A 25,602-nucleotide genomic window follows, 5' to 3' on the forward strand; every position below is an offset into this window, starting at 1 on the left:
AGGGGGTGGGAGCGACTGGCTCAGCGGATCGTTTATAGGCTGAGCCAGCTGCTGGTTCAGGCATCTGGGTGGATCCTGACCATATGGTCAAGATCTTTTCAGAGCCTGGGCTGGCTCTGTGACGTCAGCCAACAGCAGGCTTTAGCTGGCTCTTGGCTGAAAATGGATCATAGGAGTGCAGGACAAACTGAACTCCTATGATCCATAGGAGAAGTACAGCCAAAAAAGCTTTGGTCCTACTTCTCCTTTAATGATATTGTACTCCTTGTAATAGTTCCCATTTGGGAATATACAGTATAGGAATGTGGAGCAAGGTATAGCATTAACATGACATCATTAGATGGTACCCAAATTGTCATAATAAGGCTATATATGGGTGGTGTCCTAAAATGTCAGTGGCCATATTTATACCAACTGTGTGATACACACAACTGTGCACTTAAGCAACTAAAAACACTGAGCAAAAAATTTTGATTTATCTGTAGGGAAAGGGCTGTATTTTACTTGAGTCAAGGGATTCCTAATATAGAAAGCGGAAATAAGAAAATAATAGGAAAATGGAAAGCTAAGGATTTTTGATGAGAAATAATATCCAGTTAATATAAAGGAAAGCATGAAGATATATGTAAGAAGAAAGATAGAAAAAAAGAAAAGTCTGAGCAAAGGCTTTAAAATGCAATTTAATATCAAGGAATGAGAGTGCATTCCTTTTAAATCGGAATCCAATGATTACTACATTTTATGCCTTATTTAAACTGTATAAAAATAGAGAAATGCTTACATGCTGGCCAAAAGTGTCCGGATACCAGAATGTATGTGAAAATATAAGTAGATACAATTTTAAGACCATTTGTTAAAGCACTTCCATCCTTTATTGAAGACTGCAAAGATTATTTCAGAAAATACCCTTCTGCCAAGTTTAGATGTTGAAGCTTTATTTAGCAACAGAGAATATCAATTAGGTTTAGAAGCAAGTTTTTTTTTCCTAATCAGAAGGGGTATTCACTTTTATAAATATTCTGAGTTTGTACTGGTTTGGTTCAAATTTGTCCTCAAACATAATTACCTTTTCTTTGATGAGATCGTTTTCAAGAGAGAAGAAAGTAAAGAGGACTTGAGGTGCACCTCTTTGCAAACTTGTCTCTCGGTTGGTGGGAAGAGAAGTTTGTATATGATGAAGATATGTTGCAATATTTGGCCTACATAACATTGTAGGTTTGTTTTATTGAGGACATGTTTATTTTATGGGAAGGTCCTAAAGAAATATTTACTTGTAAACACTTTGAATAATAATATCAGCTTATTTTTTATGGGTGAAATAAAAGACAATAGGTTAGGTCCAAAAAACTGCAACCTATCTATTTACAGAAACGCAAACTATACAAACAAAACTATTTATGCATTATTTTAACAGAATAAAAGGTGCTCTGTGATTGAAGGGGAGATTGTGATGTTCACCTGCACCTTCTCCAATCACAGTAGAATGTAAGATGTTTTCTGAATGGACGAGGTGCAGAGCGAGCTGCTCACTATGCACTCCAGCTTGAAGTTTGAGTCTCAGCATTGAATGTTTGTTGCTTACTGTATTGTAAGGGGTAAACAAAAGTAAAAGTCATTAAAAAAAAATAGCAAAATACACAAATGGGACACGCTTCAATAGTGGTAATTTATTTTTACAGTGCATGTCCAAAAATAATTGTTAACCAGAGTTTATCTTTAAAGCGGGAGTCCGCGTTTTTTTTTTTTTTTTTAAAAGCCAGCAGCTACAAACACTGCAGCTGCTGACTTTTAAAATAGTGACACTGACCTGTCCAGCGCGCCCGGGATGTCGGCACCCGAAGCCGATCTCTCAATCGTCTCTCGGGTGCTGCTGCCGCCATCTTGGGTATGGGAATCAGGAAGTGGAGCCTTTCGGCTTCATTTCCCGATTCCCTACTGCGCATGCGCGAGTCGCGCTGCGCAATAAGGATGGACCCGCTGCCTCTGGGATCTGTGTGTTTCCCAGCAGGCAGCGGGGGACTTTCGGAAAGGGGCGTAATCTACGCCCCTTTCCGCAGAGAGCTATCCCGGAAGTGGGTGCAGATACCTGTACTGTACAGGTACCTGCACCCCCCTCCCCCCTGAAAGATGCCAATTGTGGCGCCGGAGGGGGGGAGGATTCCAATGAGCGGAAGGTCCACTTTAGGGTGGACCTCCGCTTTAAGTAATTTTTGTCATGCTTCCATTTTTCATTAATACATTAATACTTAAAGCAGAACTGCAACTGCATCTGAGCACCACATACCAAAAACACTATTAACCACCTTCCGCCAGACCTATTATAAGAATACAGACGGGTGAGAGCACTGCTATCCTGGGGGGATTTATACGTCCCCCCATTTGCCAGCCTCGTGCGTGCCCTAGAATCTACGCAGTGGTGCGATCTGTAACCCACTGTAAGAAATTATATTAGAAGGCCCAGGCGCTACCTGACATTACTAGATAAACTTTGTAGATTATATATATGTAAAAAATGTGTATGTATGCAACCTTGTACCCCCGGCAGAGGGAAATAAACACCAGATTGGGTGGTGGTTATATTCCCTCAACACGCACAAACGAAAATGAAAGTAAAAAATGAAAATGAAAATGAAAAGATGAAAGGAGTCCAGAAGGGAGGATTAGGCAGGGACAGGCTTCAGAGAGGTACTAGTGACGTGTAACTCTCACGCAGAAAATCTCGCCCAAAAAATAAATGAATAAATATAAATAATTCCAAGAGAGGAAAGAGCTGCAATACTGGCTCAATAGATACTAAGGGGGTATGTAGGTTCAACCTAAGTGGCACTATCAGAGGTCATAAATGCATATAGATAGTACTAAATCGTACAGATATATGCATATACCCAATCTAAAATAAGTGCTAGGATTATGCACGAAAATGTGTAAAGAATGTGCAAAAGTGCAAAAAACAGCAAAAATGTGCAAAAAATTATGTGCAAAAATTATGCAAAAATTATAGATATACCTTAATACATAAAGTCCATAAACAAATACATTAATTGATCAGTGAAGCGTCCTTTTAAAGACAATAGGTGCAATCCTTATGAAAAGTCAAAAGACCAAAAACAAAAACAAAAACAGAAACAAAAAGTGCAGTCCAAATCAGGATGAGGATAATCTCAAAATCTTCAGGTAAATGCAGTTAAAGGTGACTGGTGCGCAAACATATAAAATTCAGGTGACTTCCGTGCTCGCCCCCTCAGGTCCCCACTCACCGAATCCCTATGCCCACACAGGGCAAGCAGGCCTGTATAATACACAGTGCAGGGTCTGGTTACTCCACGGGGAAGCACATCCAAAGAAAGCACATCCAAAGAAAACGACCTTCCACCCTTATCTCCTTCCTTGGTGTATGGAATAATTTCCACTCGGTTGGTGATAGTATATCGGGGTATCCTCAGAAAAATAGAAGGGATCTCATAGTGCAGTAATTCCAAGGTTTCAAAAATTTAGTTAAAAAATATAAACTTTATTAGGGCATCAAAAAGTAAAAAAATTTTTTAAAAAACAATCAGATGACAAAAAATAAACAGAAAAAATCCACACGGGAAGTGCTTTACATAATATAACAAGGAACACAATCCCGAGCTAGTAGCTATACCATGAGAAATATATTTTTAAAAATAATAAAAAAATTTTTTTGAATAGTAAAAAACTTTGTATAAGTAGTAATAGACCAGGGCAAGAGCATTTACACACCCCCTCTGAGTAAACAGTAAAAACCGAGGAGCCCTTTGGTGAGATAGCCCCAACCCCTGGGGTCACTATATAGCTCCAAAACGTGACACCCTAGGGAGGGGAGACACAGATTTAGTACTATCTATATGCATTTATGACCTCTGATAGTGCCACTTAGGTTGAACCTACATACCCCCTTAGTATCTATTGAGCCAGTATTGCAGCTCTTTCCTCTCTTGGAATTATTTATATTTATTAATTTATTTATTTATTTTTTGGGCGAGATTTTCTGCATGAGAGTTACACGTCACTAGTACCTCTCTGAAGCCTGTCCCTGCCTACTCCTCCCTTCTGGACTCCTTTCATCTTTTCATTTTCATTTTTTACTTTCATTTTCGTTTGTGCGTGTTGAGGGAATATAACCACCACCCAATCTGGTGTTTATTCCCCTCTGCTGGGGGTACAAGGTTGCATACATACACATTTTTTACATATATATATAATCTACAAAGTTTATCTAGTAATGTCAGGTAGCGCCTGGGACTTTTTATTCTAATATAATTTCTTACTGATACATCTCGTGATCCCACTTGGGATTGTGAGGTATAGGGGCGGCGACACCTGTTGATAGTTGTATTGTCTGTCTTTCTAGGCTTACCCATACATACCATTTAGCGCGGTTGCGGCCCTCTGAGACCGCCTCTAAACTATTTCTGTAACCCACTGTGTCCGCCAGACACAGCAAAACACGGATTGATGTGCAATCACGTCAGTTGTAAACAATGGCTTTCATTTATAGCCATTGTGTATTATTGTGATGATCTCTGTGATTGGTCACAGTGATCACATTGTACAGGACCAATCACAACGGAAATATAAGGATGCCTTTTACAAAGTGAAAATGATTGCTTATACAGTGACATTGTACTGCTTCTGGTGACAGTATGTAAAAAAAAGTGTCACCAGTGAGTTTCTCTGTTCACCACCACACTAGTCACCACACTGGCGGTGCACACTTGTGCCTCATACCGTAAGTGCAGGATCACATATATATATGCATTAATCTCCACAGCACGGCTGTCCTGTAGAAGTAAAACTGCTATAGGGCATTTGGCAAGTGGTTAAGGGCACACAAGGCTTTCTTTTCATGATATTGTGTCTTGCAACAAAAATTAAATTTTTTTAAAATAAATAATATATAAATAAAAATAAATGGTGTTACTGCACATAAAATATCTGCATTGTATTCTTTAATTTGTCCTGTTAAAAATGATACAAAACTATTTATTCTGGTACAAATCATTGCAAAGTTATTTACCAATGAAAAAGTGTATTTTTTTTTTCAATTTTTGCACTTTTTAACCACTTGACCACTGGGCACTTAAACACCCTTAATAACCAGACCAATTTTCAGCTTTCGGTGCTCTCGCATTTTGAATGACAATTACTCAGTCATGCAACACTGGACCTATATGAAATATTTGTCCTTTTTTTCACACAAATAGAGCTTTCTTTTGGTGGTATTTAATCACCGCTGGGTTTTTTATTTTTTGTGCTATAAAGGAAAAAATACTGAAAATTCTGTAAAAAAATGAATTTTTCTTTGTTTCTGTTAGAAAATTTAGCAGATTAGTAATTTTTTCTTCATAAATTTTGGCCAAAATTTATACTACTACATATCTTTGGTAAAAATAAGTACAAATTGGTGGATATTATTTGGTCTTTGTGAAAGTTATAGAGTCCACAAGCTATGGTGCCAATATCTGAAAATTGATCACACCTGAAGTACTGACGGCCTATTTCAATTCTTGAGACCCTAACATGCCAGAAAAGTACAAATACCCCCCAAATTACCCCTTTTTGGAAAGAAGACATTCCAAGGTATTTAGTAAGAGGCATGATGAGTTTTTTGAAGTTGTCATTTTTTCCCACAATTCTTTGCAAAGTCAAGATTTTTTTTACTTTTTTTTTTTTTTCACAAAATTGTCATATTATCAGGTTATTTCTCACACACAGCATATGCATACCACAAATTACACCCCAAAACACATTCTGCTATTACTCCCGAGTATGGCGATACCACATGTGTGAGACTTTTACACAGTGTGGCCACATACAGAGGCCCAACATGCAGGGAGCGCCATCAGGTGTTCTGGAGCACCCAGGACAATTCTGACATTTCTCTCCTACATGTAAAAATCATCATTTATTTGCTAGAAAATTACATAGAACTCCAAAACATTATATATGTTTTTTTAGCAAACACCCTGGAGAATACAATGGTGGTCTTTGCAACTTTTTATCTCGCACGGTATTTGCGCAGTAATTTTTCGAATGCTTTTTTTTGGAAAAAAAAACAGTTTTGGGCTTAAAAAAAAAAAAAACAGTAAAGTTAGCCCAATTTTTCCATAATGTGAAAGATGAAGTTACGCTGAGTAAATAGATACCTAATATGTCACTCTTCAAAATTGCACACGCTCGTGGAATGGCGCCAAACGTCGCTACTTAAAAATCCCCATAGGCGACAATTTTTTTTTTTTTTTACTGGTTATATGTTTTGAGTTACAGAGGAGGTCTAGGGCTAGAATTATTGCTCTCGCTCTAACGTTCGCAGCGATACCTCACATGTGTGGTTTGAACACCGTTTTCATATGTGGGCGGGACTTACGTATGCGTTCGCTTCTGCATGCGAGCACATGGGGACAGGGGCGCTTTAAAAAAAAACATTTTTTTTATTGTTCATTTTACTTTATTTATTTTAGTTTGACATTTTTTTCCCCAAAAATAATTTTTTTGATCACTTTTATTCCTATTACAAGGAATGTAAACATCCCTTGTAATAGGAATATGGCATGACAGGTCCTCTTTACAGTGAGATGTGGGGTCAATAAGACCCCACATCTCACCTCTAAGCTGGGAAGCCTGAAAAAAAAAAAAAAAAAAAAGATTCTGTCTTTGATCGTATTAGCGATTCGATAGAAGCACCGGAGGGCGGCGGGAGGGGGGGGGGATGTCTATGGCTGGGTATTGCAGGGTATCACCGACTATGGCTGGGTATCTCAGAGTATGGCGTTGCAGAGTATTGCATTGCAGGGTATTGGTGGGTGTTGCAGAGCATTGCAGAGTGTTGCAGGGTATTGGCGGGTGTTGCAGAGCATTGCAGAGTGTTGCAGGGTATTGGCGGGTGTTGCAGAGCATTGCAGAGTGTTGCAGGGTATTGGCGGGTGTTGCAGGGTATTGCAAAGCGTTGCAGAGTGTTGCAGAGTATTGCAGAGTGTTGCAGGGTATTGCAGAGTGTTGCAAGGTGCTGCAGAGTGTTGCAGGGCGTTGCGGAGTGTTGCAGGGCGTTGCGGAGTGTTGCAGGGCGTTGCGGAGTGTTGCAGGGCGTTGCAGGGTATTGCAGAGTGTTGCAGGGTATTGCAAGGTGTTGCAGGGTATTGCGGAGTGTTGCAAGGTGTTGCGGAGTGTTGCAAGGTGTTGCGGAGTGTTGCAGGGTATTGCGGAGTGTTGCAAGGTGTTGCGGAGTGTTGCAGGGTATTGCAGAGTGTTGCAGGGTATTGCGGAGTGTTGCGGAGTGTTGCAAGGTGTTGCGGAGCGTTGCAGGGTATTGCGGAGCGTTGCAGGGCATTGCGGAGCGTTGCAGGGCAATGCAGAGTTTTGCAGGGCAATGCAGAGTGTTGCAGGGCAATGCAGAGTGTTGCAGGGTAATGCAGAGTGCTGCAGGGTAATGCAGAGTGCTGCAGGGTAATGCAGAGTGCTGCAGGGTAATGCAGAGTGTTGCAGGGTAATGCAGAGTAATGGGGGTATTGCAGAGTAATGGGGGTATTGCAGAGTAATGCAGAGTAATGGGGGTATTGCAGAGTAATGCAGAGTAATGGCAGGGTATTGCAGAGTGTTGGCAGGGAATTGAGGGGTTAATTTTCGGTGCGCAGCGATGTGGGCACTGCAGATGCAGCCCACATCGCTGCTGACACCGATCTCTTCCCCCTCCGCTGTACCGATCGGTACAGAGAGGGGGAGGGAGGAACCGGCATCATAACATGACGCCGGTTTATTTACAAGTGATCACTCCGTCATTTGACGGAGCGATCACGTGGTAAACGGCCACGCTGAGCGGCCGTTTACCGTGATTCGTGATGCGCCGGGTCCTGTGGACCCGGCGGTCACGGATGCTCTCGAGTGCGCGCCCCAGGGGGCGCGCGAGAGCAGAATTCTGGGAGGCCGTTAATTAACGGCCTCTCAGAGTTAAACAACCGCCCTGAAGCCGTTAATCGGCAATGGGCGGTTGTTAAGTGGTTAAATGAGAAATGTGTACATATACCGTATGTTAAATATGTAAAAATATTAACAAAACTTACAATTGAAAAGGGAGCAACATAACAACAACTCCTACTCCTACTATTTCTTAAAAAAAAACATGGGAAGCAGCACAGGATTTATTAAAAAAAAAAGTGTTGAAATATGTGACTTTTTTTTTTGGTTAAACCACTTCAGCCCCAGAAGATTTGAACCCCTTCCTGACCGGTGCACTTTTTACAATTTGGCACTGCGTTGCTTTAACTAACAATTGCACGGCCATTCGACGTTGTGCCCAAACAAAATTTGCGTCCTTTTTTTCACCAATAGAGCTTTCTTTTGGTGTTATTTGATCACCTCTGCGGTTTTTATTTTTTGCGCTATAAACAAAAAAAAGCGACAATTTAGAAAAAAACTATATTTTCTACTTTTTGCTATAATAAATATCCCCAATTTAAAATCAGTTTAGGCCAATATTTATTCTTCTACAGATTTTTGGTAAAAATAAAAATGCAATAAGCGTATATTGATTGGTTTGCACAAATGTTATAGCATTTGCAAACTATGGAAAGGATTTATGGCATTTTTATGATTATGATTTTTTTTTTTACTAGTAATGGAAGTGATCTGTGATTTTTAGCAGTTTTTCAACATTGTGATGGACACTTTTGACACTTTTTTAGAACCATGGGCATTTATACAGCAATCAGTGCTATAAAAATGCACTGATTACTGTGTAAATGTCACTGGCGGGGAAGGGGTTAACATTAGGGGGCGATCAAGGGGTAAATTGTGTGTTCCCTCAATGTATTCTAACTGTATGGGGATATGATTGACTAGGATAGAAGACACATTGTTCTTCCTACTTTGTAGGAACAAACTATATGGCTCCTCTCCTCTGATGGCACAGTGATTTGAGGAAAATAATAGTTATAGAGAAAAGGAGACTAAGGATGGCCACAGTGTGATTTTCTTTCTTGCAACCGCGGCTTGATTTCTCCATCAACACAGTCAGTGTTAATGGGGAAATTCCTCACACAAAGTTATTGTGATCAATGCTTGTGGCTATAGCTGCTGGCGAGATCATAAGAAATCTGACAGGCTGGCTGTAGCAAAGTTGATAAATTGATCAATTTGGGTACAATCAGCCTGCCCATAGATGGTTTGAATCTCAGGCAGGTTCAGTTAGTTAATTAGGGCTGTTCAGAGTAAACTAATGGTTAATAAGGGTTAAACCTCTTTTATTACACAAAAACACATTTTTTTTACCTATCAGGTTAGTTTAACTGACATCATTTGCAGATCTAAATTCATCCATTTGATCTGCAGATGAATGAACAGAAAGATACAAATGTAACAATACTTTACTTTTCTTTGTATTGTCGCAGTCTGGAGCAGAGTTGTTTACAGTGGTGTGAAAAAGTGTTTGCCCCCTTCCTCATTTCCTGTTCCTTTGCATGTTTGTCACACTTAAGTGTTTCGGAACATCAAACCAATTTAAACAATAGTCAAGGACAACACAAGTAAACACAAAATGCAATTTGTAAATGAAGGTGTTTATTATTAAAGGTGAAAAAAAATCCAAACCATCATGGCCCTGTGTGAAAAAGTGATTGCCCCCGAAACCTAATAACTGGTTGGGCCACCCTTAGCAGCAACAACTGCAACCAAGCGTTTGCGATAACGTGCAATGAGGCTTTTACAGCGTCCTGGAGGAATTTTGGCCCACTCATCTTTGCAGAATTGTCCTAATTCAGTTACATTAGAGGGTTTTCGAGCATGAACAGCCTTTTTAAGGTCATACCACAACATCTCAATAGGATTCAGGTCAGGACTTTGGCTAGGCCACTCCAAAGTCTTCATTTTGTTTTTCTTCAGCCATTCGGTGGTGGACTTGCTGGTGTGTTTAGGATCATTGTCCTGCTGCAGAACCCAAGTTCGTTTCAGCTTGAGCACACGAACAGATGGTCGGACATTCTCCTTCAGGATCTCTTGGTAGACAGCAGAATTCATAGTTCCTTTTATCACGGCAAGTCTTCCAGGTCCTGAAGCAGCAAAACAGCCCCAGACCATCACACTACCACCACCATATTTTACTGTTGGTATAATGTTCTTTTTATGAAATGCAGTGTTCCTTCTATGCCAGATATACTTGGACACACACCTTCCAAAGAGTTCCACTTTTGTCTCATCGGCCCACAGAATGTTGTCCCAAAAGTCTTGGGGATCATCAAGATGTGTTGTGGAGAAATTGAGACGAGTTTTGATGTTCTTTTTGCTCAGCAGTGGTTTTCTCCTTGGAACTCTGCCATGCAGGCCATTTTTGCCCAGTCTTTTCCTGATGGTGGAGGCATGAACGCTGACCTTAACTGAGGCAAGTGAGGCCTGCAGTTCCTTGGACGTTGTTGTGGGGTCTTTTGTGACCTCTTGGATGAGTCGTCGCTGCGCTCTTGGAGTAATTTTGGGCGGCCGGCCACTCCTGGGAAGGTTCACCACTGTTCCATGTCTTCGCCATTTGTGGATAATGGCTCTCACTGTGGTTCGCTGGATTCCCAAAGCTTTGGAAATGGCTTTATAACCCTTTCCAGACTGATAGATCTCAATTACTTTCTTTCTCAATTGTTCCTGAATTTCTTTGGGTCTCGGCATGATGTGTAGCTTTTAAGGATCTTCTGGTGGACCTTACTGTGTCAAGCAGCTCCTATTTAAGTGATGCCTTGATTGTGAACAGGTGTGGCAATAATCAGGCCTGGGTGTGGCTAGAGAAATTGAACTCAGGTGTGGACAACCACAGTTATAGTATGTTTTAACAAGGGGGGCAATCACTTTTTCACACATGGCCATGATGGTTTGGATTTTTTTTCACCTTTAATAATAAACACCTTCATTTACAAATTGCATTTTGTGTTTACTTGTGTTGTCCTTGACTGTTGTTTAAATTGGTTTGATGTTCCGAAACACTTAAGTGTGACAAACATGCAAAGGAACAGGAAATGAGGAAGGGGGCAACCACTTTTTCACACCACTGTATATAGACTGCTTTGTTGATAGCTAGAGCTGCTGATTTTTCCGAGCATACTGTAATTCTGGCTTTGATTAATCACAGACAGAAATTACTTATAAATGGAGGAGGTTCCCAGAAGTCGCCTTGTGTACAATGATTTTTTTGGGGCATGTGTAGCACGCCCAAAGTCTGCAACTAGTCAACCAGTTCCTGACTATGTCACGCAGATATACTGCGCCAGAATGGCTCCCATGGGGGAAATCCTGTAGGGGTACATCCTTCCCATTTTTGGCGAGCAGTGGGCACGCACACCCGCTGCATGACAGGGCACCCGATGCGCATGGCCGGCAGGTACAATCAATTCTGTCTATGCTCATCGATCGTGTAAACACTCAAATCACTGTGCCATCAGAGGAGAGGAGCCATATAGTTTGTTCCTACAAAGTAGGAAGAACAATGTGTCTTCTATCCTAGTCAATCATATCCCCATACAGTTAGAATACATTGAGGGAACACACAATTTACCCCTTGATCGCCCCCTAATGTTAACCCCTTCCCCGCCAGTGACATTTACACAGTAATCAGTGCATTTTTATAGCACTGATTGCTGTATAAATGCCCATGGTTCTAAAAAAGTGTCAAAAGTGTCCATCACAATGTTGAAAAACTGCTAAAAATCACAGATCACTTCCATTACTAGTAAAAAAAAAAATCATAATCATAAAAATGCCATAAATCCTTTCCATAGTTTGCAAATGCTATAACATTTGTGCAAACCAATCAATATACGCTTATTGCATTTTTATTTTTACCAAAAATCTGTAGAAGAATAAATATTGGCCTAAACTGATTTTAAATTGGGGATATTTATTATAGCAAAAAGTAAAAAATATAGTTTTTTTCTAAATTGTCGCTTTTTTTGTTTATAGCGCAAAAAATAAAAACCGCAGAGGTGATCAAATACCACCAAAAGAAAGCTCTATTGGTGAAAAAAAGGACGCAAATTTTGTTTGGGCACAACGTCGAATGGCCGTGCAATTGTTAGTTAAAGCAACGCAGTGCCAAATTGTAAAAAGTGCACCGGTCAGGAAGGGGTTCAAATCTTCTGGGGCTGAAGTGGTTTAACCAAAAAAAAAAAGTCACATATTTCAACACTTTTTTTTTCAATAAATCCTGTGCTGCTTCCCATGTTTTTTTTAAAGAAATAGTAGGAGTAGGAGTTGTTGTTATGTTGCTCCCTTTTCAATTGTACCATCAGATTGATCTCCCATTCCTAGCCTTATATTCAATCTTATAAATTAGAGGAATCATTAATATTCTACTAACCTACAGTGTATATATAAATATAGCTTATAGGAATACCACTCCCCATTAATATGAAGGACAACAAGAATGTATTTAAACCTTTGTATATACTTCACTGTATCTGGTGTAACATTAGCAGGTTGATATTGTTTTAACCACTTCAACCCCAGACGAAGAGCGACAATTTTGAAAAAAAACACAATATCTTTTACTTTTCGCTATAATAAATATCCCAAATTAAAAAAAAGAAATAAATATTTTTTCCTAAGTTTAGGCCGATATGTATTCTTCTACATATTTATGCCTCCTACAGCGTCTTAAAGGGCCGATGTACAGCTACGACGGCTCGCCCAGGGGAGCCAACCTGCCGCAGTATAACTGCGGTGACTGATCCGGGACCAGAAGCGGCTAAGTACTAAAATAGTTTTACACTTACCGTAGTTGAATTCTACATCTTTTGTACATTCTAAGAAACCATATATATGGAATTATTTGTGTTCCAAATAGCCATTATAGAAAAACAACAATTAAGATGATGTAAAAAATAATATTTCCTGACAGACTCCATGGCAGCCTACGTATGGGTTAACCCCGCCTCTCCTACCTCATAGGACCCCACTCCCATAAATCTTTGCTTCTAGTCAGAGACCACGTTCCTTTTTTGTCCTCCTCCTAGGACCAAGGTTTTACCTTATGAAGTTTGGATCCAGGCCGGCTGGTTTGTGCACGAATTTCAGGATGGCGGTTCTTTCTGGAGCCCAATTTCCCAGCTATTAGCAGGGTGGGCACGGGCGATTTTGATGCGATGCCATGAAGAGCTTACTAACCAGCCATTGGCTGGTAAGCGGCAATTTGGCCAAACGTCCTTGCTATTAGCGGGAGGCCCCCCATTTATGATGCCCCGGGTGCACTATGAGTACTTCAAGCTCCCAGTACCAGGTCGGATCAGGTGTTGTGCGGGACTGGTAATGTATACACATTTTATCTCTATGGCAGCAGTTTTTGTGTGTTTGTACCGTTTTTTTCTGTCTGGTGGTCTTCCTGGTCATGGCGCTGGGACGCTCCTGCGTTCCAACTCGCTGCTTCCTGCTTTGTTCTGCGCAGCTGCCGAGTCTCGATTGAGATCAAGGCTTGGTTTGTGCAGGCGCGGTCGGGGCAAGATGGTGGCGGCCGCGCATGCGCGCGGGCGTTGTACGGCGGCGTCAGTCTCGGCGCAAGTACGCTGTGGGCACGATTACGTCATCACTCGGCGGCAGATTCAAATAGCTGTCATAGACAGCTATTTGATTGGGATGCTTTTGAGCTCAGGCTGTGATCCCGGTTTCTGCTTCTCTGTTTTCTCAAGGTATGTATCCCTTTTTTCTCATGGTCAGTTGGGTCCACCCTGTTTTATTATACTCTGCAAGCACTGTATTTGTTTTTTACTACCTAGCTGTTTGAGTCTGCTGCTATGGATGTATCGCCGCCCCCCCAGTGGCCAACCCTTATGCCACAGGTAGGAATGAATCTTTTTCTTTTCATTCTGCCTGTATTGCTTGGGTTAGGATCAGGATGACTTTGTTTTGCATGTTTTTCTTTCCAGCCCTTCCAGGTCTGAACCTCAGTTATCAGCACATAAAGATTCGGACCAGTCTAGGTCGCAACATCACCATTCCACGTCAAGTTCTAGACATATTAGGTCACCATCCAGACACCGTAAAGAAAGGTCTAAGTCTGAGTCTGGTTGCCATTCTCACCGCCATGCTAGCCGCTCAGAGAGAAGAGCCTGCTGGGGATGTAATGCTCAGGTCCCAGAGGGTAAATCCCTCTGTGAGCTATGTTATGGAAGAGCCATAAAGGAAAGAGGAGCTGGGGACCAGCAAGTTGAAGCTCTGGTCAGGAGAGTAGTTCAGGAATCACTGAATAAAGCAGATTCTGATCAACCGTTTATCCCTCCCTCCGGTACGGCTCTAGCCACTGATATTTCGGATACAGAGGTTCCTGGTCCCTCTCATCATAGTCCCTCATTTTCCGGTTCTTCCGACAGTGAGACTGAAGGTTTGGAACCTGGTGCCGGTTTTGACTTTTCCTTAGTTCCGCAGTTGGTCAGAGCGGTCAAGGAGAAAAAGGAAAAACTCCTTGATTTCAAAAATTTCAAAAATGTACCCCTTTAAGAGCAATGAGGTGAAACATCTAGAGTCGGCCCCTCTCATTGATGCAGCCTTGATGAGGCTAGTGAGACATATTACACTTCCTCTGGAAGATACTGTGTCCTTCAGGGATGGCCTAGAAAGAAAGATTGATAGGGACTTGAAACGTATTTATATTACAGCAGGTATGGCTTCTAAACCAGCCTTAGCCCTGGCAGTGTTATCAAAAGCTATGGAGGCCTGGACGGATGAGGTTGGTGCAATCCTGGGCAGTATGTCCGAAGATTTGGTCAGGAGATCACCAATACATGAGCTGAGACTTGCTTCGGTTTTCCTGGGGGAGGCGTCCCTTGATATTGTTCGCCTTGTAGCATGTGTTATGCTTTCCTCTGTTAAGGCCAAGCGTGCCCTGTGGCTTCGCCCCTGGGTTGCTGATCCTGCCTCCAAACAGGCATGGTGCAGAATTCCCTTTGAGGGATCTTCCCTTTTTGGGAACAAATTGGATTCTGCCATTACACGCGCTACAGGTGGTAAGTCGGGGTTCTTACCCCAGAATCGCCGTCTCCTGGGCCAGAGAAGATCTCAATATAGGTCAGATCCAGAACGCGCTAGAGATGCCCGTCTCTACAGGCCTGGTCGCGAATTTAGAAAAAATTGGAGGAGAAATCAGCCCTCTGGCCAGAAGTCCTCAAAGTCAGCTACGTCTGGGGGACGGGAGCCTTCCAAGTCTTTTTGATATAGAGCCTGTCCAGGCGGAGCGGGTTGGGGCCCGGTTACTCCTTTTCCAGCACGTCTGGGCAGCCTCGGTCAAAGACTATTGGACAATCAAAACAGTGTCAGTGGGCCATTCCTGGGTCTTCAGCAGCCCGCCCATACACCGGTTTGTTCCGACAGTTCTGCCACACTCAGAAGAAAAGAGACAAATTCTCTTGTCTTATACAGAATCCCTGTTGGCCCAAGGAGCCACCATTCGGGTTCCAACCGAGGAAAGGTTCAAAGGGATTTACTCCCCCCTTTTCATGGTCCTCAAAAAGAGTGGTTCCTGGAGGCCGGTCATCGATCTGACACACCTGAACACATTTATAAAGAAAGAAAGGTTCAAGATGGAGACATTGCTAACAATACGCCAGACGATCCAACCAGGCGACTGGCTTATTTCCATAGACAAGAAAAACGCTTACTTTCGTGTTCCTATCGCAAGGGAGTTTCAGAAGTATCTCCTTTTTGCAGTGGGTCAAACACACCTTCAGTTTACATGTCTCCCATTCGGGCTTACAACATCGCCTCGAGTGTTTTCCAAGCTCTTACTGGCTATCGTGGCTTTAATCTGTGTCAAAGGGATTCGATTGCACCATTATTTTGACGATCTGCTCTTACTCTCTCAAAACAGAGACCATCTCTTGTCACATCAAGATCAGGTCATTTCTACCCTGATGCAGTTCGGGTGGCTATTGAACAGGGAGAAAAGTCATCTAATCCCAACTCAGTCCTTAACGTTTCTTGGAGCCCGATTCAACACAGTAAAGAGTACGATCTCCTTACCTCTAGAGAGGATTCCGGTGATTCGCGACAGAATCTATCTTGCAATGTCATCTCCCCTTCTCAGAGCCTCACAGTGTCTGATGATAATAGGTACCATGGTGACCACGGCTCCAGTGGTGAAATGGGCACAATGGAAAATGCGACCCTTTCAGAAGGGTTTTCTCCAGCAGTGGGATCCGAACTCCCGAGATCATCTGGTTCGGATAACCCCTTCAATGAGGGAGAGTCTTCCTTGGTGGTTACAGCAGAAAAATCTTCTGAATTGCCATTCAATAGCCCCGGTTTCCTGGGTAACAGTGACAACGGACGCCAGCAGCAGAGGTTGGGGTGCTCTATGCTTGTCGGAAGTAGCCCAAGGCATGTGGGATTTCCCATCCCAGAAGGTAGTCTCAAATGTGCTGGAACTCCGGGCCGCCTTCGGTGCTTTACATGCTTTTCTCCACCTGACATCAGGATCCTCAGTCCTTCTAAGGATGGACAATACGACGGCTGTTTCTTACATCAAAAGACAAGGGGGCGCCCGCAGTCTTTCCTTGTTGAGGGAAGTAAGGCCAATCATGTCTTGGGCCCAGTCAAATCTGTTGAATCTAACGGCAGTCTGTCTTCCGGGAATTCAAAATGTCCAGGCGGACTTTCTATCAAGGTTTTCCCTGGACAACAACGAATGGTCTCTCCACATCGAGGTGTTCAACTGGGTTCCGTCTCTGGGAGTTCTACCAGAGGTGGACCTGTTTGCCTCCCCATGCAACTTCAAGCTGGAGAAGTATTACACGAGGTGTCGTTGTCCCCAGGCCTTCGGAGTGGATGACCAGTAGAGGTTCCACAAGGCTTATGCCTTTCCCCCGGTTACAGTCATTCTCCATTTTCTGTCCAGGCTCAGATGGGAAGAAGTCGAAGTAGTAGCGGTTGTTCTATACTGGCCCAACAGACCATGGTTCCCTCTCTTACTTCAACTCAGCTACCAGGATCCAGTTCCGCTCCCTCTCAAACCGGACCTCTTGTCACAGGGAACAACCTATCACCCTTGCCCATCTCAGCTCCATCTGATGGCCTGGTTTTTGAAAGGGAAAGGCTGGAAGCATTAGGCTGTCCTGACACAGCCATTTCTACTCTACTAAATGCCAGAAGACCAGGTATCAACAAAGTTTATCAGAGGATTTGGGCAAAGTTTGCGGACTATGTGTCTACATCCAACGGCTCATGTAGAGATCCGAAGATCTGTAAATTCCTTGCGGGTTCAGGTCTCTGCGATCTCTGCATTTTCAGGTGTCTCATGGGCCCAGCATCCTCTCACTAGGCAGTTTTTCAAAGGGGCAAGAAGACTCAGACCTCAGAGAAAGCCGAGGTTTCCAAAATGGGATCTTCCTTTTGTTTTGGATTTTTTTTCTCAGAAATGCATATGGGACAAGCATCTATTAAGGATTAGGGATGAGCCAAACACCCCCCGGTTCGGTTCGCACCAGAACTTTCGAACGGACCCCACGTTCGTTACGAACGTTAGAACCCCATTGAAGTCTATGGGACTCGAACGTTCGAAATGGAAAGTGCTAATTTTAACGGCTAATATGCAAGATATTGTCCTAAAAAGGGTTTGGAGACCTGACTCCTGCCTCAGGGGACATGGGTCAATGCAAAAAAAAGTTTTAAAAACGGCCGTTTTGGCGGGAGCACTGATTTTAATGACGATTAAAGTGAAAAAAAAAAAGTGAAATATTCCTTTAAATATGGTGCCTGGGGGGTGTCTGTAGTATGCCTGTGAAGTGCCACGTGTTTCCCGTGTTTAGAACAGTCCCTGCACAAAATGACATTAAACGGAAATAACACCATTTAAAACTGCTTGCGGTTTTAATGTTATATCTGGTTCCTGCAATATGGTTGAAAATCATTGAGAAAAATGGCATGGGTAACCCTCCCTGCCCATTACCAGCCTATTTGGGTCTTGTACGCATATTAAGGGGAACCCTGTACCCATATTAAAAAAAGGAAATGCGTGTGGCCCCCAGGCCCTATATACACAGAACAGCAGTATACAGGCGGTGCAAACAAGACAGGGACTGTGTAGGTTTGTTGTGTTAAGTTGAATCTGTTTGTAATTTTCAACTGGTACATTTTTAAAGTGTAGCTCCAGTCAAAAAAACGATTTTTAAGCTTTTTGGAAAACATAGGGAAGGGTTATCACCCCTGTATAATTTGTTTTGTCGTCCATCTTTTTTCATCTCACTTGCTGCTGTCTCCTTGCGTTTGCAAGTAGGAGATGTTTGTAAGTTGGATGTTTGAAAGTAGGGGCCTGCCCTATATGCTCTGCAGAAATGGCGGAACAAGGTGTTGGTTTTGCCACAACATTGTAAGCCCTCAAAGTGACTCTTGGTGGGCGCTGGAGCGCCCTGCTGTGAACGATTATATCAAGAATTGTAATTACATGCCATTGTTGAACAGTGGTAGAAAAATTGACCTTTGGTGGTTGTGGTGCTGGTGCCACAACACTATAAGTCCTCACCGTTACTCTGGGTGGGCACAGGAAGGGGCCCTCCTGTGAAATATTATATCAAGAATTGTAATTACATATCCCTGTTAAACAGGGGCAGAAAAATTTGGCCTTAGGCACTGCTGCTGGTGCCACCACACTGCAACCTCTTCCATATACTCTAGTTTTTTCCCTGGAATTAGCCCTGCTGCAAAGCATTGCATCAAAAATTGTACTTAAACGCCCCTGTTAAACAGGGGCAGAAAAATTGGGCCTTAGGCACTGGTGCTGGTGCCATCACACTGCAACCTCTGCCATATACTCTAGTTTTATTGCAGGAATTAGCCCTGCTGCAAAGCATTGCATCAAAAATTGTACTTAAACGCCCCTGTTAAACAGGGGCAGAAAAATTGGGCCTTAGGCACTGGTGCTGGTGCCACCACACTGCAACCTCTGCCATATACTCTAGTTTTATTGCAGGAATTAGCCCTGCTGCAAAGCATTGCATCAAAAATTGTACTTAAACGCCCCTGTTAAACAGGGGCAGAAAAATTGGGCCTTAGGCACTGGTGCTGGTGCCACCACACTGCAACCTCTGCCATATATTCTAGTTTTATTGCAGGAATTAGCCCTGCTGCAAAGCATTGCATCAAAAATTGTACTTAAACGCCCCTGTTAAACAGGTGCAGAAAAATTGGGCCTTAGGCACTGGTGCTGGTGCCACCACACTGAAACCTCTGCCATATATTCTAGTTTTATTGCAGGAATTAGCCCTGCTGCAAAGCATTGCATCAAAAATTGTACTTAAACGCCCCTGTTAAACAGGGGCAGAAAAATTGGGCCTTAGGCACTGGTGCCACCACACTGCAACCTCTGCCATATACTCTAGTTTTATTGCAGGAATTAGCCCTGCTGCAAAGCATTGCATCAAAAATTGTACTTAAACGCCCCTGTTAAACAGGGGCAGAAAAATTGGGCCTTAGGCACTGGTGCTGGTGCCACCACACTCCAACCTCTGCCATATACTCTAGTTTTATTGCAGGAATTAGCCCTGCTGCAAAGCATTGCATCAAAAATTGTAATTAAACGCCCCTGTTAAACAGGGGCAGAAAAATTGGGCTGCTGGCATCACCCAGAACCAAAAATGTTCTTCCAACATATCAGCGGAGGAGGAAGAGGATAGACAATCAACATAACAGGACAGTCACTCAGCATCAGCATAGGCAGTCTTGAAGGGATGTGGTATTTCAAAAAAAATTATTCGGTTACATCAGCTTCAGGTGCTTGGTAGCTGTGGGTGATCCAAGACTGATTCATCTTGATGAAGGTCAGTCGATCAACTGATTCGGTGGACAGGCGCACCCTGTGATCGGTAACAAAGCCACCAGCAGCACTGAAGGTGCGTTCCGAAAGAACGCTGGATGCAGGACAGGCCAGTAGCTCAATTGCATACTGTGCAAGCTCTGGCCAGTGATCCATCCTCAAGACCCAGTAAGCCAGAGGATTTTCGGTGGGAAAGGTGTCCAAGTCTGACCTTGCCCCTAAGTATTCCTGCACCATGTAAATTAGACGCTGACGATGGGTGCTGGAACCAATCATACCTTGGGGCTGCGGACTAAAAAATTGTCTGAAAGCATCAGTCAGACGGCCACCTTCTCCACCGCTCCTTCTGACCGATGCCTCAGCAACACGTTGTCCAGGACCAGGAGTTTGTAACCTCCCAGTCTCTGGGAACGCGTTGCACAGAGCTTTCTGCAAGGCCTCCCGGAGATGTCTCATCCTCTGCTCCCTCTGCGATGGCAAGATAAGGTCGGCAACCTTACCCTTGTACCGTGGATCAAGGAGAGTGGCCAGCCAGTAATGGTCCCTCTCCTTGATCCGAAGAATACGAGGATCCTTCCGCAGGCTTTGCAGGATCAGGGAGGCCATGCAGCGTAGGTTAGCTGAGGCATTCGGTCCGGAGTCCTCTGGGTCACTAAGGACAACATGATCCGCAGCTACCTCCTCCCAGCCACGTACAAGTCCACGTGTTTCTTGGGACTGTAAATCATCCCTATAAGACTGCTGCTGCTGATGCTGATGCTGAGTGCCAGCCTCCACCTCCATGCTGACACAATCATCCTCCTCATCACCCTCTTCCTGTGTGATGGGTGGCACAGCAGGAACACTGTCTGGATAAAGGGGGCCTTGAGAGGCAAGGAAGTCCTCCTCTTCCTGCCTCTGTTCTGCCTCAAGTGCCCTGTCCATTATTCCACGCAGTGTATGCTCCAAGAGGTGGACAAGAGGTACAGTGTCACTGATGCATGCACTGTCACTGCTCACCATCCTTGTGGCCTCCTCAAACGGTGACAGGACAGTGCATGCATCCCTGATCATGCCCCACTGGCATGGTGAGAAAAAACCAAGCTCCCCTGACCCTGTCCTGGTGCCGTAGTCGCACAGGTACTCATTGATGGCCCTCTGCTGCGTGTGCAGCCGCTGCAGCATGGCCAATGTTGAGTTCCATCTGGTGGGCATGTCACATATAAGGCGGTTCTTGGGCAGGTTCAACTCCTTTTGGAGCTCAGCCAGCCGAGCACAGGCATTAAATGATCGGCGGAAATGCACACAGACTTTCCTGGCCTGCTTCAGGACATCATGTAAGCCGGGGTACCTGCCCAAGAACCGCTGCACCACCAGGTTAAGGACGTGAGCTACACAGGGCACATGGGTCAGTTGTCCCTGTCGGAGGGCGGAGAGGAGGTTGGTGCCATTGTCGCAAACCACCATTTCTGGCTTAAGCTGGCGTGGCGTCAACCACCTCTCGGCCTGCCCTTGCAGAGCTGACAAAACATCCGCCCCAGTGTGGCTCCTGTCCCCCAAACAAACCAGCGCAAGCACGGCATGGCATAGTTTTGCCTGCGTACTTGCGTAGCCCCTGGAACGCCTACGGAGCACCGCTGGTTCTGAGGACAGAGCACTGGAAGAGGCCATGGAGGAAGAAGAAGAGGAGGGGGTGGAGGAGAGAGGTGTGTCACAACCAATAGTAGAATTTTGGAGGCGTGGTGGTGGAACAACCTCCAACACTACTGTACCTTGTCCTGCATCCTTCCCAGCAGCCAGAAGAGTGACCCAATGGGCCGTGAAAGACAGGTAACGTCCCTGTCCATGCCTGCTGGACCATGAGTCAGCGGTAATATGCACCTTACCGCTGACCGCCCTGTCCAGCGAGGCAAGGACATTGCCTTCCACATGCCGGTAGAGAGCCGGAATCGCCTTCCGTGAGAAAAAGTGGCGTTTGGGGACCTGCCACTGAGGAACCGCACATTGTACAAACTCACGGAAGGGGGCCGAGTCTACCAACTGAAAAGGCAGCAGTTGAAGTGCTAGCAATTTAGCCAAGCTAGCATTCAACCGCTGGGCATGTGGATGGCTGGGAGTAAACTTCTTCCGCCGGTCCAGCAGCTGGGGCAGGGACATTTGCCTGCTATAATCGGACGTGGGTGTACCACTAGCAGAGTTCCCGGAAGCACTTGGCTGTGACACACCTAATTCTACACCTTCATTCCTCTCAGAGCAGGTTTCAGAGAGGACTGAAGGTCTAGTGGGGTTGGAGATGCCAGCTGATGAGGAGCAAGGAGAGGTCCGCTTTGTTCTTTGGTGTGGGTCTTTGAGGTACGCTTGCCAACGAGCTGCATGGCAGGTCAACATATGTCTGGTCAAGCATGTGGTGCCCAAGCGGCTGATGTTTTGGCCACGTGAGATACGCTTGAGACATATGTTGCAAATAGCAGCGGTGCGATCTGATGCACTCGTCTCAAAAAAGGCCCACACCAAAGAACTTTTAGAATAACGCACAGAGGAAGCGCTCTGCGCAGGCGGAGCTCTGCGGTGTGATTCAGTCGGTGTGCTGCCCCTAAGCTGGCCCCCGGAGGGCATCCTGCCTCGTTGGACATGTGCCTCCTCCTCCTCCTCCTCCTCCTCCCTCCTTCCAGGCACCCACTTGGAGTCAGTGCCCTCCTCATCCCCTCCCTCTTCATCGCTGTAGCAAACCTGGCAGTATCCTGCAGCTTGTGGAACATGACTGCCAGATTGCTGTCCTTCTTGAGCATCCCCTCTCTCTGCGCTCACGCTACTGCCTTCCTTTAGCTGAGTGTCATCATCAGAGCCCACCAAACACTGGGCATCCTCCTGGAGCATGTACCCAACACTGTGCTCAAAGAGTTCAGGAGACTCCTCAGGAGGACGTGGTGGGTCTAGGGAAGGAGTCACTGATGATGACATTGAGAGGAGGGAAGACGATGCGTTGGCAGCTGCTTTGCTACTACCCTGAGACTGGGTGAGAGAGGATGAGGAGGATGAAGAGGGCTTGGTCATCCACTCTACCAAGTCGTTGGCATGTTGCGGTTCAACATGTCCAGCTGCAGAAAAGAAGGACAAGCATGTCCCATGGCCACGTGCTGATGACAATGCACCGCGTCCACGACCAGCACTGTTGTCTCTAGACACAGAGCCTGCTTGCCCTCTTTTATCGGCTCGCGCCTGTCTGCCTCTCCTTGCTGGCCTTCCAGACATGGTAATGGCCTGAAAGGAGTTGGGTAAAACAGTAGTTGGGTAGTTTATATTGTGCTGGAGGCACACAACACCCACTAACTCCTGCAGATGCCTTTTTTTATAGAACAGCAGAGATAAAGGGGTATATACAGATGTATACTGTGCTGTGCTGAAGGCACACACAACTTCCAATAACTCCTGCAGATGGCAATTGGGCTCAAATAGAGAACAGCTATGTAGGTGGATATAGCGGTATGTACTGGGTACAGAGCACGCACTATCTCCTAACACTACTGACTGCAAGCTCTATTATTAAAGATGGACCACTAGCTATATAGGTGAGGTGAATATCGCGGTGTATACTGCGGTCAGGGCACGCAGACAATAACCAGAAAACAGCAGAGATAAAGGGGTATATACAGATGTATACTGTGCTGTGCTGGAGGCACACACAACTTCCAATAACTCCTGCAGATGGCAAGTGGGCTCAAATAGAGAACAGCTATGTAGGTGGATTATAGCGGTATGTACTGGGTACAGAGCACGCAGACAGCACGCACTATCTCCTAACACTACTGACTGCAAGCTCTATTATTAAAGATGGACCACTAGCTATATAGGTGAGGTGAATATAGTGGTGTATACTGCGGTCAGGGCACAGACAATAACCATTACACAACAGCAAGATAGGAAATCAGCCAAAAACGATTGGTGTGTACTGTGTTGAGGGTACACAGAACACCCACTGCTTCAGATGCCAACACACTACACGAGGCCGCCTCAAAGGCGGCCTTATATAGTGTGGGGCGTGCACTACACAGCCTGAGCTATGATTGGCCACAGGCAGGATGCCTGTGGCCAATCATGGCTCTCCTCGCTGCTGGCGCTGCGATTGGCCAAGCATGCGGGGTCACAGTGCATGCTTGGCCAATCATGAGCCAGCAATGCACTGCGCCATCGCAGTGCATTGTGGGCCGTGCGCGCCACACGAATTTTGACGCGAACGGACCAAGAGTTCGGATTTCGCCGAACGGACGAACAGCCAATGTTCGAGTCGAACGTACGTTCGACTCGAACACGAAGCTCATCCCTATTAAGGATCTCTCTCTTAAGACTGCTTTTCTAGTGGCCATAACATCGGCCAAAAGGGTCTCTGAGATTAGTTTCCTAGGCTGCAAGGAGCCTTTTCTCACTTTTTTCCCAGATCGGGCAGTCTTGATTCCTATGTTAGGATCAAATCCGAAAGTAACAACAGTTTTTTCACGAGAATCAGGAAATTGTCCTTCCAATTTTCCAGGCAGATGAAGACTCCAATATTCATCCTCTAGATGTTGGGGAAGTCTTAAAGCAATACCTAGAAGCCACAGCTCCTTTCTGGAATTCTGACCACTTATTCATCTACTTTTATGGGAAGAATAGAGGTTTACATGCTTCTTCAAGAACTATAGCATCTTGGATTGTCCAAGCCATCCAAAGGGCATATAAGGCTAAGGGTCTGGCTCCCCCAGAAGCGGTTACTGCTCATTCTACCAGGAGCGTTTCTACATCGTGGGCAGCTTCCCGTCATGTTTCCCCGGAGGTGATCTGTAAAGCGGCCTCATGGTCGTCGATTAATACCTTTATGACACACTATTGTGTAGAACCGGCTTCCTTGTCTTCGGTTAATTTTGGTTTGAGTGTCTTATCTGTTGACGGTGCCAATTAAACCTTCTTTTCTTTAACCAGCAATTGCCCACCGGGTGTGTATGGCTAGTTATTTCCCATACGTAGGCTGCCATGGAGTCTGCCAGGAAAACAGAAAATTTATATCAAATACTTACCGTAATTTTCCTTTTCTGATGGACTCCATGGCAGCAGGAGTTCCCTCCCATTTGCTGGAGTAGGCTAAGTTACGGAACGTGGTCTCTGACTAGAAGCAAAGATTTATGGGAGTGGGGTCCTATGAGGTAGGAGAGGCGGGGTTAACCCATACGTAGGCTGCCATGGAGTCCATCAGGAAAGGAAAATTACAGTAAGTATTTGATATAAATTTTCAGTTTTTAAAGATTTTTTAGATTACAGTATTTTTCTAAATGATGTGAGAAAACATCAGTTCCCTTTGACAAAAACAATTGCTCTTACCAATAAATAAATAAGAAGAAAGTAATAAGTGCATCTTCCACTATTCATATAACGTAACACACATTGTGAAAAAAGCAACATTCCCTATTGACAATAAGCTCAGCAGAAAATAAGAATCAGAAGGAAGAAATAAAAGACACAACAATTTAATAATAATTAATTTTTCCTCAGGAAAATAAGGGGTAAAAATAGTTAAATTCTGAATTAGCAGCTTTGTTTTGAAGCAACATCCGACCGTGTGTACGCTCCATCGGACAAACTTTTTTGGTTTTCATCTGACTTTTGTTGGCTGTGCGAACGGACAGCAACAAAAGTCCGATGGAGCAAAGTCCGATCATGTGTACATAAAACCATAGGACTTTTGTACAAAGTACAAACACGCATGCTCAGAACCAATGCAAAAGATCAGACAACAATACAGACGTTGACAAAAGGTGGCAGTAAAGAGCAGAAAAACCATGTGATTTGGTGAAAGTTGGCTGAAAAAG

General features: G+C 44.4%; 1 protein-coding gene across 2 annotated transcripts in view; it reads left to right on the forward strand.

Annotated features, from left to right (window-relative positions):
* The window catches only part of TMPRSS6 (transmembrane serine protease 6), a 430,707-nt gene that overhangs the window by 216,031 nt on the left and 189,074 nt on the right, over positions 1 to 25,602 (forward strand). The window lies entirely within an intron of this gene.

The sequence above is a fragment of the Lithobates pipiens genome, unplaced genomic scaffold, assembly GCF_037356315.1.
Source record: "Lithobates pipiens isolate NorthernLeopardFrog02 unplaced genomic scaffold, aLitPip1_a1.2 Scaffold_23, whole genome shotgun sequence".
Classification (NCBI taxonomy): Eukaryota; Metazoa; Chordata; class Amphibia; order Anura; family Ranidae; genus Lithobates; species Lithobates pipiens.